The sequence below is a fragment of a genome, unplaced genomic scaffold (genome assembly GCF_019419815.1).
Source record: "Pyrus x bretschneideri cultivar Hongxiangsu unplaced genomic scaffold, Pyrus_bretschneideri_v1 Contig27, whole genome shotgun sequence".
Classification (NCBI taxonomy): domain Eukaryota; kingdom Viridiplantae; phylum Streptophyta; class Magnoliopsida; order Rosales; family Rosaceae; genus Pyrus; species Pyrus x bretschneideri.
Window position 1 is genome coordinate 4,663,760 of NW_025999579.1, and position 14,751 is coordinate 4,678,510.

At 36.7% G+C, this 14,751-nt stretch overlaps 1 long non-coding RNA gene across 1 annotated transcript; it reads right to left on the reverse strand.

Annotated features, from left to right (window-relative positions):
* Positions 1-251: 251 nt before the first annotated feature.
* On the reverse strand, positions 252-967 carry LOC125479030. Its single transcript, XR_007259752.1, has 2 exons — positions 744-967; positions 252-591 (listed from the first exon to the last, which is right to left on the reverse strand). It is a non-coding gene; the product is annotated as an uncharacterized LOC125479030 (long non-coding RNA).
* Positions 968-14,751: the final 13,784 nt, after the last annotated feature.

Genomic DNA, 14,751 nt, shown 5'->3' on the forward strand with positions numbered 1-14,751 from the left:
TTGCACTAGGTCTCGACTACTCCATCCTTATCTAAATCAATCCATCCTTTAGTAGGATTTGGCTGACCCTGACTGGTCGATCTACGATGACTAGACGGCCCATGATAATTCTAGAAGACTACTGGGCCGAAAACAACTCCTAGCTCAGCCCAAAATAATATTTTGAGCCCAAACAAGGACTTAATATGAAAACACTCGATAAGGATATAAAATTTTGCAGGTTTGAATAATTGAGAGATAACATGAAAACACTTGATAAGGATATTCAATTTTTTTTTTTCGGTGACAAGGATATTCAATTTTGTTTAACATACTAAACCCAATATTTTTCAACTCGCGTAAGAAAACGAAAAAACTGACTAAATAAATAAAACCGAGCTCTAAGTAGACTGTACAAAGACTCCAACCCCAATACAACTTAAAACTTGGCAAATAACTTACAACACAACACTAACTTCCTTTAGCGGCCATGTTGGTGTGGTGTAGCTTTAGTAGGTGGAGGTGGTGGACTCCACGGATTGAATCCAAGGCTGCGGCGAACAGGCATTACTTTCTTGCTCAAAATATCATTTTGATATTCAAAGCAACCGTCTTCAACCATATGAGAAAACCACAAGCAAGAAATTAGTTACCAAATAATCAAATCAATAAATTAATGAAGGATATATAAATTAATAAAACTAAAATCACTATAAGTGGTCAGTGCTTAGAGATCTCATACTAGGAAGATAATCATTAATTACCATGAGGAAGTCCACAAGTTGCTCGGCATTCCCCCATAAGAAGCAACACTAATATTGCAATGACCACCAGGTTTGCCGAAGAACTATTCATCATCGGAAGCAGAAACAATAACTTCGACAATCGTATCACCATAATATGAATGATGATAAGATTTATGGACTTTTAACTTGCAGGGGTTCGGAAAAGAATTATGTGTTTTGAACTTTCAAAAGGTTGACCCCTAAGTCTTCCATTCTTTTCGTCCCATACTTATGTAGCTTTCATTTATTCTCTGCCATACAAGATATTCTTTGGCGGGATGGGGCCTAACACCTAGGTGGTTAGGCGGGGGTATATGCAGACTAGACGGATTTAAGTAAACTTATTATATTTTGTATAAATAAGTGTATTTATACTTAAAAAAAAACATACATAATTGTATTGAGATACATAAATTGCAAAATAAAATGACATATAGGTTATAAAGTATTATAACATATTGAAAACACGGGGAACAAGCATATAATAAGCGTTCATCCAAGTATTTAATAGTCTTTTACATTTTCTTGAAAAATTAAAGTGCAAAATGAAAGTTATCGATTTTCTGTCTAAGTGAGAGTCGTGACCTAAATGGATGCCTAGGTGGGTTTAAGCGAGCTAGGTATGCGCCTAGGCAGACTCCTAAGCAGGTCTAGGCACACTTACTTAATTTTCGAACGCCTAGGGACTAATCGGGGCTGTGATCAACCCTCTAGGACGGGTCGTAGACGGTGCTAAGCGGAGATTTTTAGAATAGTGATTTTAACATATTCGGAATGTTAAAAAAAAATGAGAGAAAAATCTTGAGATTAATCCACAATCAAGAATCTGAAAATATGATAATCCCTATAAAGGCCATATACCATAGTTGACCAGCCAAAAGTTGTGAAGTGATTGATATCAATTTATTCATTGTTGATATTATATTTTCAAATGGAAATTAAGTATTCTCACCAGTGGTAGTCTCTATTTCCACGAAAGAGAATGCTAGCAAAAGTACTCGTAGATACAATGGATGTGATAAATTTTTAAGTCTGGCATGATCCGACATTAACATCATCGAGATTGTCTTTAATTTGATTATTTATTATTACGTGTAAAATTAAATTTTTAGTGTATAGTAAGCGTGAACCTCCCACATTGATCATTTTATAGCCTTTCAATGGTTCGGGGGATGAAGAATTTTATGTGCTTGAATAATTGGTTTAGATTATTCAATGGATCATTCTTTTTTATCTTCCACACATTTTTGGTAGTTTTGTCCATTGATTTTTTTAAAAAAAGTTTTATATGATCTGACGATCGAAAATTAAGAGGAGCATGTGAGAGACCCTTATTCAAAAGGTTGACGAATTTTGGGCTAAAAGTGGTTAACAAATTTGGCTTCAACTTAGGCATTTTAGTCCCATAACTTTCATTCTGTTACCCTCACTAAGCGTTTGCACACCTAAAGGTTATCCTAAAAGAGAGTCTATTGTGAATTTATTTCATATTATATCTTGGATTGTGTATTTACAATATCAAACATAGATCACTTTAGAATATCCGCCACCCAAATCAAATCACTTAAAAAACACATCAAGAAATAATAGTACTAGTGCATAATAAAATGACATATTGATTATAAAGTATTAGCCATCGACCGAGTTTGAATCCACACCGTCATGTAATGGGTCAATTCCTTTCCACTAAGCCACTTGCCAATGAAAAATCCATTAATTTATAAATATATTTAAATGCCTTAAAATCTCAATTAAATACAGCCATCAAAATTTATGGAGTACTTGTGCATTTAGCCACCTATATAAAGGACGAGGATCCTCTATGGATCTTTTTTGTAAGGATATGGGAATCAATTAATTTTGTTCGTTTATCGTACATCGTGCAGTTAGTTTTCGTTAAGTAATATTTATATTCATTTTAAATAAAAAATTTAAAATAATTTCTAATTACATTACATGATGTACGATAAACGAACTTTATTAATTGATTATTTGGATCCTCACGAAGAGAATTCGATAAATATCCTGTTCCCTATATAAATTCGAATAACAGTATCAAGAGGTTGACTTCAACGTACTGGCATTTGCACAAGAATTACGTGCAATCCGGTTTTTGTTTGGACTTTCAAATGGTTAGCCCAACGTTCATTCCATTCATTTTCTACCATATACCCCTCAATTTGGTTCAAAAGTCTTCCTCCTTTGGAACACGGATTCTTTAGCCCAATGTTCATTCCATTCATTTTCTACCATATACCCCTCAATTTGGTTCAAAAGTCTTCCACCTTCGGAACACGGATTTTTTAGCCCAATTTTCGTTCCATTCATTTTCTACCATATACCCCTCAATTTGGTTCAAAAGTCTTCCACCTTTGGAACACGGATTCTTTAGCCCAATTTTCGTTCCATTCATTTTCTACCATATACCCCTCAATTCGGTTCAAAAGTCTTCCACCTTTGGAACACGGATTCTCTAAGCCCAATATTCATTCCATTCATTTTCTACCATATACCCCTCAATTTGGTTCAATAACTAGTGCGCCGGCCGATGTTTGAATTCACTTGTCACAAGTCTCGTAAAATAGGAGAGACATCTTAATTTGGACGAATAAGTAACCATCACTTCATTAGGTGACTCATTTTAAATTTCTTCACACTAGGGGTCAATTTGGAATTGTTGTGCTTTTTTGAAAAATTGTTTTTTACTGTGCTTTTTTGAATAATCAGCCGTGAAATAAAGTAGATGAGTGTTTGGTTAACTGTATTTTAAAAAAGTTTTTTTGACTTCCACTATATTAGAGAGTCGGCGCGCTCCTTTAATTATATAAGGCGAATTTGAATTACATTATTACTAGCCCATTGTGAGACTAAGCTTATCTTCATCTCCCTTAGTGTAAATAATATTGTTTGTTTAAAAAAAAAAAAATTAACTAATTTGGCTTCAATTTAGACTTTTATTTTTTTTATTTTTTAGGGGACTTGTGAGTCTGTGACAAGTTAGTTGCCACAACGCATATTGGTGATTGCACTAAATTGAGGAGCATAATAAGTAAGATTCTTTTTATGTAATCAAGTTTTAGTCTGAGTGACATTAAATTTTTAAAGAATTAAAATGTACACTACCGTCAATGAAATATGAAAGAATATGGTATTAGAATAAATGAAAGCTAAATGTGGGACGAAAAGAATGGAAGACTTAGAGGTCAACCTTTTGAAAGCTAACAGCATGTAATTCTCTTCCGAACCCCTGCAAGTTAAAGTCTATAAATATCATCGTTATTAACATTGCAGTGACAGGATTTTCGAAGTTATTGTTTCTGCTTCTAATGATGAATGGTTCTTCAGCAAACCTGGTGGTCATTGCAACATTAGTGTTGCTTTTTATGGGGGATAGCCTAGCAACTTGTGGACTTCTTCCTCACGGTAATTAATAATTACCTTCCTTATTTTTGAGATCTCTAAGTATTGTAAACTTTAATTGACTTTAGTTTAATTAAATTTAAGTATCCTTCACCAAATTATTGCCTTGATTTTATTTGGTACCTAATTTCTTGCTTGTGATTTGCTCATATGGTTGAAGACGGTTGCTTTGAATGTCAAAGTGATATTTTGAGCAACAAAGTAAAACCCGTTCGCCGCAGCCTTAGGCCAGAGACTGGGTTGAAGCCATCTTCACCTAATAGAAATCCAGGACCAGTTAAGAGGCCATTAGAATCTAGTGTAGTGTTGTAAGGTATTGGCCTAGTTTTACATTGTATTGGACTTGGGAGTCTTTGTACAAGCTACTTAGAGCTGGGTTTTATTTTTTAATTTAGTCAGTTTTTTCGTTTTCCTACGGGAGCTGAAAAAAATTGGGTTTCTTATGTTAAACAAAATTGAATATCCTTATTCAATGTTTTCATGTTATCTCTCAATTATTCAAACCTGCAAAATTGGATATCCATATCGAGTGTTTTCATATTATGTACTTCATAGTTTTTGAACGTTTAAACTAAGAGCTAAAAGAAAAACTGTACATTATCAGAATTAATAGAACAAACCAACCAACCAACCAAGAAATTAAGAACACAAAATTAAGCCATAATATTCAAGCAAAATGACCAATATATATAATTGAAAAGCAAAAGGGCATGAAAATACAAGACTCAATAAACATGTTTATCAGTTTCTTACTTTCTTTGTTGTTTAGATTTGTCTAGATTTGTCGTAGACACACTTCTTCTTGTAGTTTATGACAAAAAAGAAAAAAATTGTACTAAGCAGAGATTTCAATCGATAGGCACACTAAACACTTAACATTGAAACACGTGCGCAAGCTCTCCTTCACATCATCACTTTACCCTAATATTTCTCTTGCGAGCAGGTTTGTAGTATTTATTTCTTCTTCTTTTTCTCGCTCTACCTTCCTGTTCTTTTTTGGTCGGATCTCCTCCGTCTTTTTCTTTGTTCGTCGGATTGATACCCTCCTCCTCCTCCTTCACATCATCACACGCCCTAATTACATCTCTCTTCCTTATTCTCTCTTTAACCACCTCTACTGCTTCCTCCAAACGCCTCTTCAGTTTACACTCCCCACACCGATACGTGTCATGGGATTTTCCTACATAAACGTACAACCCCGATACCTCTACATCCTTGATCCAAATCTTATGTTGCTCAGTTTCGCAACCCCGCTTCATAATCATATCCATTATATCATTGTGCAACTCACCATGCTCACCTGATCTTTCGATTCCAAATGACAAAACCGCATCCGAAAGAAGCTCCTCGTCAGAGCTCTTTAATTCCGTTCGGTCAAATTTGACTGGTTTCTCCTCTTGTTCATGATACTGGTCGATTAGGGTTCGACGACGGGTTCCAATATCGGCCGAGGAATGAACGTCGAAGTATGCGTGGTTGACATGGTAGTCAAACTTCACTACATACTGAACCGACGGCGAGGAAGGCTCGTAGCCACCTACGTTGTTGTAGTCAAGCGGTGTAATGTAAAAGTCCAAGCGATACTTTTCGTGATGGACTTCAATCCCTTCAATCCCTTTGACTGCCATGGCTGTACTGTTAAATGAGCAATTGTATCTCTATTCAGAAGAATTGTGTAAACTAGGGTTTTATAGTTGTGTGGATCGGCTAACAAATATATATCGGGGACGGAAGAATTCAATTGTAATCCTACTTGTTTTAGGAAATAACTCCAGATAAGAGGGGATCTAGGTTATTTTCAAACTAATCAAAATACCATCCTAATTAGTTTAAAAGTTGTTCAGTCTCCAATCTAGTTTAGGATTCTAAAATATGTGGTAGCGGACAGCTTCATAGTTGATAGTTCATATCCCTTTGTTACTTCAATTTTGTATTATAAGAATATATAAATGGTGAACTCTTAGCTTTAATTAATTAATTAGCTTTTCGTCATGCGTGTGAAAGATTTTTTTTTTAATCACGAGCGACTTACAAACACGAATGCTAACTGCAATTTATAAATTTAAAATTACGCACACTAGGTTTGACGTAACTTACAAATTTTATTTCATTTTAGACATTTTTAGTAAACAATTTTTTTGTTGGACTTAGGTGCGCATTAATTTGGGCCAATAGAGGGGAGAAGATGAATTACGTACGGTCGTGAAAAATTTCAGATAGCTGACATCGCAGCTGCGATGTAGTAGTTTTAAAATGACATTGCAATGATTTGGTCAATCCTCAGTTTCAAACAATTCGTAGCGGGCTTTAAAGCACATTTTATTGGAAGTAAGAATTAAAAATCCCATAAAAGTTCCAAGTCATTTGCTGTAAATTTCCCTACTAATCTTCATTTTTTGAACAATTTCAACGTTTCTAAAAAGCACTTAACTTAATTGAAGGGGTAGAAGCAGAAACATAGAAAATCCGTGGATTAATTTCAACTTACTTAAGGTTGAAATCAACCCTTGAACAGTTGCGAGTTGTTAATAACGTGGAAATGGAGTTCAAATGAATATTTTATGGGATGGAACAACTTGACAACTCTGAATTTCCTTTTGCTATTGTGGCTGTTGTGGAGAAATTTGAAAGGTCATTCAAAAGATTGTGAAAAAAAAAAAAAAAAATCCATGTGTCTTTTTTTTTTTTTTTTCCTCTTTTTGAGAAGAGGAGAATGATGCAATGCATTGGGAATAAATATATTTGAAGCTTTCATGACTTCTCATCTCTTAAAACCTTTGCCATCTTCTCTTATTAATGGGGTTGCCTGGTAACTATAATATTTCTTCTCTTTATAATTAGATATATTCTATCTATATAGCTCATGTCCCTATTTAAAGGGCTCTAAACCAAAAAGAGAGTGAGTTTTCTCCTCCTTAAGTCAAATGTTAGGCTTAATCGTGTTAAGCAAATTCACGAATAGGGACGTGAGTAATTTTGTTGCCCGTCCTTTGTTTTTTATTGCGTCACCGAACTTCCATATGATGATCCTAATTCTCTAGATTATGAGTAATGTTACATGGACCATATCTCAATCAAATGGAAAAGTTATACTTATATGTGATATTAATGAGAAATTCAGATACGCGTAGAAGTTTAGTTATTGTTTGTTTTTATGTATTTTACCAAAATCAAAGGGTGGTTATGCACCTCCACTACCAATTATATGACGATGGATGGCTCTACCTATGTTGATTTATATATAGTCCATGGATGTTGATGACTTCTAGGGAAGTTATAGTACATGTTTCAACTAGCTTGTTTCCGCATTTGCAGGTCCGTTTGGCTTTGAGTTCTTTCTACAAGCTACTAACTACTCAAAAGTAACTGTGTTCAAGAATATTTTCAGTATATAGTAAATTAATCGGTGCAATTTTCACACACGTACGTAACTCGTATCGAATTTCCTGAGCAACAGGGGAGGGAAGACCAGGACATCATGGTTTACTGTGGCAAAATATGTAACCATCTATACTCATATCCGTTGTAAACTACGAGTATATGTTTTTATTATGCTAGCATTGTTTTGCTGGAAATAAAGGCTAAGACAAATCAGATGTGGTACCTGTACGACATATTAACAATACATTAGGATCACAGATGAATAAACTAAGATTAAAAAAAAAAAAAAAAAAAAAAAAAAAAAAACTAATCTCTTGAATTCTAAGACATTGTTGGGATTGATCTCAGGATTGTCCTCTACTCTCTACAATTAAATGCTCTTACTAGTTAATATGGTTTAGCATTGGAATTAGGGATTGTTGTAAATTGAGAGTTTCGATATTCACTCAAATTGTAATGGTACAAGTGACCTAGACAGAATATATGTACAAGAGTAAAAGGAACCGAAACCTATGGCTTCTTAATTTACTCCTAGACCTAAAAAGCTAGATACAATCCCTTGAAATAAGGGCAACAGATAAAAAGAAGAATCCCTACAAGCTAAAAAGGAGGACGCCATGCCCTGAACACTGATGCCATGCTGCACAGTGCACAGTGGGTGGATACAAGCCTTAACTTTAGGTGACCTTTTTCTTCCAATACTCCCCCTCAAGCTGAATCAAAGGGATTGATTGATCCAAGCTTGAACAATATGTGTTGAAATGCAGTGAAAGACAGCCCTTTGTAAAAATATCCGCAAGCTGATCATGTCTTCATGTGTAGTATGTGTGGATGACTTTGGACTGAACTTGTGTGCGAACATAATGACAGTCAACCTCTATATGTTTCATGCGTTCATGAAAAACTAGATTTGATGCAATGTGCATCGCGGCCTAATTATCACTGTACATAGGCATTGGTTGACAATGGGAGAAGCCTAAATCCAGGAGAAGACCCTTGAGCCAAATAAGTTCGCAGGCTGTAGAGGCCATGGCGCGATACTCAGCCTCAGCGCTGGACCTTGCAACAACACTTTGCTTCTTGCTTATCCAGGTTACCAAATTACCTCCCACAAAGGTGCAGAAACCAGTGGTGGATTTACAATCAGTGGAGTTGCCTGCCTAATCAGCATCGGTATATCTAGAAATATGTGTATATCCATGATTTCTCATTAATATTCCGCATCCAACAGAGCCCTTTAAATAACGAAGGATGCGATGAACAATTTTGAGATGAACCATGGTTGGAGAATGCATGAATTGGCTACCAATACTCATGACATAAGAGATGTCAGGACGTGTAATGGTCAGGTAGATGAGTTTGCCAACCATTCTCTGATAGTAGCTCAGATTAGTAACTTGATCACCATAAGGTTCTATCTTGAGATTGGTATCCAAAGGTGTTCGAGCTAGCTTACAATCTGTCATTTCACCTTCTTGAAGAAGATCAAGAACATATTTGTGCTGATTGAGGAAGAAACCTTTACGAGAGTGTGCCATTTCAATTCCCAAAAAATATTTGAGATTGCCAAGATCTTTAATGGCAAATTTGTTGCTGAGATATTTTTTGAGGGAGGTGATCTCTGACACGTTATCACCTGTCACAATAAGATCATCCACATATATAAGCACCACCAATTTTCCCGCTAAGCTAGTTCGAACAAACATTGAGGAAGCAACATGACTCCTACGAAACCCAACTTGTTCAAGAACAAAACTAAGCTTAACGTACCAAGCTCGAGGAGACTGTTTTAGGCCATAGATTGCTTTGTGAAGTTTGCACACCAAATTTGTGTCATTGGATTGAGAATAACCTAGAAGGAGTTTCATATAAACCTCTTCTTCAAGATCACCATGCAAGAAGGCATTCTTGACGTCCATTTGAAAAAGAGGCCATGCATAATTAATGGCAACTGACAACAACACCCTAACTGTGTTCATTTTTGCAACCGGAGCAAATGTCTCCTTATAATCTACACCATAAGTTTGAGTGAACCCACAAGCCACCAAGCGTGCTTTGTGTCTCTCAATGGTGCCATCTGAATTAAACTTGGTCTTGTAGACCCAACGGCTTCCCACTGCTTTCTTACCCTTGGGAAGCTTGACAACCGTCCACGTGCCATTCTCATGGAGAGCTTGAAGTTCGTCGGCCATGGCTTTTCTCCACTTAATATGGAGATTAGCCTCTTGAAAAGTTTGTGGCTCACGGGCCCCAGTGATAGTACGTAAAAATGCAGCATAAGTAGGTGAGAATTGATTATAATCAATGACATTCGTCAAGGGATACTTGGCTGTATAGGTTACATAATCAAGTAACCTAGGTGGCGGGTGCCTTTCTCGAGCAGGATTGCGACGGACAACCTGGGGTTGATCTAAGGAATGAACTATTAAAGAAGCCTTAGGATTTGAATTGGTAGTACTAATAGGAGTGGCGGGAACCTCAAGTGTTTCTTGTGCATTGGTGACATCTTGCATTTGTTAGGATATTGGCAATGCATGAGCACTAGGAAAAAAAGTTGGCTCATAACAACCAGAGTATGACATACGAAAAAGGTCACACAGGTGTTCCCCCTGCCAAGAATAGTTTATAGGTCATGAGAAATAGGGAGTGCCTTCATCAAACTTAACATCCCTTGAAACCACCAGTTTTTGAATTGTGAGGTTGTAGCATCGATACCCCTTCTAAGTGGATGAATAGCCTAGAAACACACATTTTGCAGCTCTGGGATCTAATTTGTCACGGATGAGAGCTTGAATATGAACAAAGCATGTACACCCAAAAACCCTCAAATGCTCCAAATTGATTTTTCTTCCTTTCAAGACTTCGTAGGGTGATTTGAAGTCCAAAACTTTACTAAGTAATCTATTAATAAGATAAGTGGCTGTGAGCACTCTTTGGGACCAAAACTTCTTTGGGATATTCATATTGAACATAAGTGCTCTAGTTTTCTCAAGAAGATCCCTATTTTTCCTTTCAGCTATCCCATTTTGTTGGGGTGTTCCAACACAACTTGTTTGGTGTAGAATGCCATGCTTGCTCAAGTATTGTGACATGTTATAGGACATATACTCGGTGCCGTTGTCTGATGTTAAAACATGAATGTGTGAAGAAAAATAAGTGGTGACAAATTTATGAAAGTCTTTAAAAACATTCACAACTGCACTTTTAAGTTTCAAAAGTTTCAAAAGATACAACCAAGTAATCCTTGTGAAATCATCCACAAAGGTTACAAAATATTTGTATCCATCAAAGGATTCCAAAATGGGTCCTCAAATATCATAATGCACGATTTCAAAAGGATTACTAGCTCTTGACATAGAGGAAGAAAATGGTAACCTAGCAAACTTAGACAAGTGACAAACATCACAAAGGTTTGTAATTTTACATAGGTTTGGGAACAAAGTGGACAAAACTCTTCCAGAGGGATGCGCTAGTCGCTGGTGCCAAAGTTGTTGTTCTTGTGCTATACTTGAATTAACTTGAAAAACTTTGGGAACTTGGGTGTCTTTGGGTAAATAGTAGAGACCATTTAAAAAGAAACCCTCACCAATCGTCTTCTTGGTGGCTAGATCCTGAAAAATAACATTGTGATGAGAGAAGATAACAAGACACTTTAGTGAATTTTGTGATTTTTCCAACAGATAAAAGTTGAAAGGGAAAGGAAGGGACGTAAAGAGCATCAGACTCTAGGTTGTTAGAGATCAAATTCACTTTTCCCTTTCCTAGAATTGAAGCACCCTTGCCATTGGCAACAGATACATGAGAAGGACTTGGCAGTTTTTGAAAATCATGCAAGGTTGTAAATTTATTTGTCATATGATCAGTGACACCTAAATCTATAATCCAATAATCATGCATACTACCAACTTTGAGAGCAGTTGAAAATGAGTTCAAGATACCTGAGATGTCTCTTGATGGTATGCGTTCATTTTCAGCCAAAAAACCTGCAAATTGTCCGAGTAGTGCAGTCTGATTGTTGTCACCATGGTTGATTGTCCCTTCATAGTCACTACTTCCTTGTTTCTTGTGAAGAAAGGCTACAAATTCATTGATTAATGCAGTTGGATTGGAAGTGAAGCTTGATATCCCATCTGTAGATGAGGAAACTGCATGATCTTCATGGTTTGCATGATCTGCATGGCTTGCATGGTTGGCTTTAAAAGGAGAATGATTGGATTTGAAAAGAGAATTGTGAGAGAATTTTGAGGGGCCTTTTTGATCTCTTGGCAACTTTGGTCTTAATTCCAGATGTAGAATCCAACACCAACCATTTGAATGTCTACCCGTATTACAATAACTGCACTTTAAGTCTTTTTTTCCCTTGTAGCTCTTTTCCTCGACACCCTTATGATTAGAAGCATAGACCCTCACTTCTAGTATATTAGGCTTGGCTTCTATGTTCATGACCTTTTTGCGCACCTCCTCTCATTGAATAGTAGCACAAACACTGGAGAATAAGGGCAGATCAGGATTCATTAAAATATGGCTTCGAAGAGCTTCGAACTCAGAACTTAGACTTGTCAAAAGCTGGAAGATTTTGTCTTCCTCAGCCCTCTTCATTAACACCGCAGCATCAATGGTGTGAGGATGATAAACATTCAATTCATTCCATATGGTTGTTAGCTTCCCAAGATGTTGCACGAAGGATTGTCCTTCCTGCTGCAAGCCAGAAATATCTTTCTTCAGTTGGAAAACATGAGCTAAGTTGTTCTGGTTTCCATACATTTCTTTGAGATTCTTCCAAAGATGCATGGATGACTCAACATAACTGAAAATCTCAACAATTTTCCACTGCATTAAGTTAAGCAGCCACGACATAACAAGCTGGTCCTTGCACAACCAAGCTTCATAGCTTGAAGAAGAGATTTCAGGCATTGGAATGGTACCATTGACATAGCCGAGTTTAGACCTTCCCCCTAGAGCTAATGTAACAACCATTTCCCAAGGAAGATAATTAAACTCGTTTAAAAGCATTGAACTAAGTCGTTGGTTTGGATTACCCTCAACATCAGAAAAAACTAAAGGTGGAGAAACATGGGAATTGTCTCCTTCAGTGTTTATAGAACTTTCTTCAGCCATGGTTGTGGAATGAAGAACAATTTAGAGAACTATCAGAAAGATATTTAGAGACAGGCCTATTAGGGTCACTGCTCTGATACCATGTTGTAAATTGAGAGTTTCGATATTCACTCAAATCGTAATGGTACAAGTGACCTAGACAAAATATATGTACAAGAGTAAAAAGAACTGAAACCTATGGCTCCTTAATTTACTCCTAGACCTAAACAGCTAGATACAATCCCTTGAAATAAGGGCAACAAATAACAAGAAGAATCCCTACAAGCTAAAAAGAAGGACGCCATGCCCTGAACACTGATGCCATGCTGCACAGTGCACAGTAGGTGGATACAAGCCTTAACTTTGGGTGACCTTTTTCTTCCAATAGGATGAATTGTGAGACTAGCGACAATCCTTATATAATTAAAGGAACGCTCAATTAAACGAACCTGCCGAATCTTTAATATTGTGAAAGTCAGAAACACTCTTTTAAAATACAATTAACCAAACGTTCATTTAAAACTAATTATTCTTAAAGTACAGTAGAAAACAATTTTTTTTTTTAAATACAACAATTTCAAACTGGCCCTTAGTCTAAAAGAAATTTAAAATGAGGCACCTGATGCAAGTGATGGTTACTTCTTCGTCTAAATTAAGATGTCTCTCCTATGTTACGAGACTTGTGACAAGTGACTTCGAACACCGGCCAGCGCATTGGTGATAAAAACCAAATTGAGGGGTATACGGTAGAAAATGAATATGTGAATTACACTTTCATACCTCAAATTTGAGGTCTATTTCAATTCCTTACAACATCTTCAAAACATTTCACTTTCATACCTTAAGTATTATTTTATTTCAAAATAATACATCCGTTACATTTTCCATCCATTGATCCGTTAAGCGCTGATGTGGCTGCCAAATGTGTGCCCCATGGCAAAAAAAAAAAAAAAAAAAAAAAAAAAAAACCTTTTTTAATTTTTTTAAAGAAAACCCTAAATCTTCTAAATATATTAATTAAAAAAAAACTGAAGTTAACCTTCCTGTCGCCCATATCTCCCTCACCCTAAAACCAGAAACACCCGAAAACCAGAAACCCAGACATAATTAACACCCCCCCATCCGCAACCCTCCCTGCGCACCCCACCCCCAACCCGCGACCCTCCCTCCCTCCGCACCCATCCTCTTCCCTTCTCTACACACCCCTCATTCCTTAAATCCACATCCATTCCGAGAACCCGGCGATGGCGAGACAAGATGTGGATTTTTTTTTCTGGGTTGCAGGTAGGGGGATAGGAAGAAGAAGATGAAGATGGGGAAAAAGAGAGAGGGAAGACGGGTCTTTTTTTTTTTTTTTTTTTTCTTTTCTTTTTTTTTTCTTCTTTCTGGGTTATAGGGAAGAAGATAAAGATGGGGGAGATTGGTTTGGAGGTTGCGGGGAGAAGACGGGTTTCAGTTTTTTTTTTTTTTTTTTTTTTTTCCGTTGATAAAATTCAGGTTTAAAAAAATAATAAAAACTTATTATTTTTACCACGTGGCAGACATTTGGCAGCCACGTGGCATATATGTGGCAGCCACATCAGCATTTAACGAATCAATTGACGAAAAATGTAATATAGGTATTATTTTGAAATAAAATAGTACTTAAGGTATGAAAGTGAAATGTTTTGAAGATGTTATAAGGAATTGCAATAGACCCCAAACCTGAGATATGAAAGTGTAATTTACCCTTAAAAAAATAACCAAAATTAAAAATACACAAACCCATATTCCTTCCCCGAGCCCTTTATCCTCTTCACCCCCTAACCTTTTTCTCCTCTTCACACCCGCCACAAGCTCGACTCCTTCCACGGCGGCGGCCTCTCAAATATCTCGTCTTTCGGCGACCTGGGTTTGTCGTCTGTGGCCCAATCGGCCGGTTCTCAGTCGACGTCATGATCGTCCTCGCCCAGACCTGGGTTTCGAAATCCATGAAATTTCTGGAGCATTGTTGTCGACAAGGGCGTCCACGAGAACCCTAGCGAGGAATTTGGAATTTTGGGTTAGAGAAAGAGGTGCAGAATTAATGGGGGAAAGAGTGGGTGATGGG